This window comes from Cebus imitator, unplaced genomic scaffold (genome assembly GCF_001604975.1).
Source record: "Cebus imitator isolate Cc_AM_T3 unplaced genomic scaffold, Cebus_imitator-1.0 Scaffold83, whole genome shotgun sequence".
In the NCBI taxonomy this organism is placed as follows: Eukaryota; Metazoa; Chordata; class Mammalia; order Primates; family Cebidae; genus Cebus; species Cebus imitator.
In genome coordinates, this window is record NW_016107398.1 from 5,057,723 (window position 1) to 5,059,977 (window position 2,255).

General features: G+C 41.0%; 1 pseudogene across 1 annotated transcript; it reads right to left on the reverse strand.

The window, feature by feature from the left end:
• Nucleotides 1-1,257: 1,257 nt before the first annotated feature.
• LOC108308232 lies at nucleotides 1,258-1,867 on the reverse strand (annotated as a pseudogene). The gene has a single exon (XR_001826844.2). The product of XR_001826844.2 is annotated as a 40S ribosomal protein S7-like (transcript).
• Nucleotides 1,868-2,255: the final 388 nt, after the last annotated feature.

The window sequence follows — 2,255 nt, forward strand, 5'->3', positions numbered from 1 at the left end:
TTTTTGAGACAGAGTCTTACACTGTCTCTCCTGCTGGAGTGCAGTGGTGCAATCTCAGCTCACTGCAACCTCCATCTCCTGGGTTCAAGTGATTCTCCTGCCTCAGCCTCCCAAGTACCTGGGATTATAGGTGCCCACCACCACACCCAGCTAATATTTTGTATTTTTAGTAGAGACAGGTTTTGCCATGTTGGCCAGTCTGGTCTCGAACTCCTGACCTCGTGATTTGCCCACCTCAGCCTCCCAAAGTGCTGGGATTACAGGCATGAGCCACCTTGCCCAGCCTATTTTCCTTTCATTCTAATATCTATAATACCTACTTGATTTCTTTCCTCCTGACACCCTAAAATTTTGTTGGTTGTGCCTTCAAAATATAGCCAGAGTTCTGCCATTTATCATTCCCACTACCACCTCCTTGGTCTAAGATGCCATCATCTCTTGCGTGAACTATAGCAGTGGCCTCACAGTGGGTCTGCCAACATCTGTCTTTGCCTCCCTTTCTCCCCTGGCAGCCTATGCTCCACACAGCAGCCAAATTAATCCTGTAAGAATGTAAGTTAGATAATATTTTTCCTCTGCTACAAAACATTACGGCGAATTCTCATCTCACAGAGAACAAAAGCCAGGGTTGTTAATATTCTGTTTCTAAGTGGTGTCTGTGCTTTTGTATGTAGTTATAATTGATTCGCTTTTGTTTTTAGATGATATTCTATTGCAAGAAAATAACTCATTTTATCAACCCACCTTTCATCTATTAACACTGGGGAACTTTAATTTCTATTACTATTATAAGTAATGCTGCCACAACAAGAAATGCTAAGGGAAACACCTAAGGATGCAGGAAACTATATAAGATGTAAATTCAGAAGTACAGGAAGGAATGAATAACTCTTATATTGTGGTCAATTGATTTTTAACAAGAGTGCCAAGAAAATTCAACAGGAAAAAATAGTCTTTGCAATGAATGGTGTTGGGACAACTGAATATTCAGATGCAAAAGATCAAAGCTGGACCCCTACATCACACAATACACAAAAATTAACTCAAAGCAGATCCTTGACCTGAAAGTAAGAGTTAAACTGTAAAACTCTTAAAAGAAAGCCTATAACTTTGTGACTTTGGGTCAGGTGATGGTTTCTTAATATGATACCAAAATTATAGCAACAAAAGAAAAAATAGGTAAATTGGACTTTATCAAAATGAAAAGCATTTTTTTTTTTTTAAACTGTGAATATATTTTTTATTTAGTCATTCTGTTTACAACTGAAACTCTAGGAACTCAAAATTAACATCCCTGCCCGTGAGCTTCTTATAGACACCAGAAAAAGTTTCAACCTTGTGTTCCACGTTGTTCTGCTGTGCTTTGTCCAAATGAACGTTTATGTGCCAGCTGCCATCCAGTTTCATGCGGATTCTCTTACCCACAATTTCACTTGGGAAGACCAGGTCCTCAAGGATTGCATCGTGCACCGCTGTCAGTTTATGGCTCCTGGGACGCTTATGTTTATTTTTTGTACGGCTTTTTCAAGTTGGCTTAGGCAGAATTCCCCTCTGAGCGATAAAGACAACATGCTTCCCACTGAACTTTTTTTCCAATTCGTGTACTAGCCGGACTTGGATTTTCTGGAAAGATTTTAGTTGAGGAACAGGAACAAAGATTATGATAGCTTTCCGGCCACCACCAACTTCAATTTCCTTGGCTGCCGTAATATTCAGCTCCCTGAGCTGAGCCTTGAGGTCCGAGTTCATCTCCAGCTCCAGAAGAGCCTGGGAAATGCCGGACTCGAACTCATCTGGCTTCTCGCCATTGGGCTTCACAATCTTGGCGCTTGAACTGAACATGGCTTTCTCCTTGGTGAGTGCTGACTTAGGAAAAAAAATGAAAAGCTTTTGTACTTCAAAGGACATCATCAATACAATAAAGATAACACATGGAATTGGAGAAAATATTTCCTAGTCATATGTCAGGTATGGGATTTGTATCCAGAAAAATTAAAAAATTCTTGCAACTCCACAGTAAAAACACAATTCAATTTAAAACACGAGCAAAGTGCCAGATGCGGGGGCACATGCCTATAATCCTAGCACTTTCGGAGGCTAAGGCAGATGGATTGCTTGAGCCCAGGAGTTCAAGACCAGCCTGAGCAATATAGTGAGACCCCAATCTCTACAAAAAAGATGCTAAAATTAGCTCAGCATGGTGCCTGCGCCTGCAGTTGGCCAGCTACTTGGGAGGCTGAGGTGGAAGAATCACT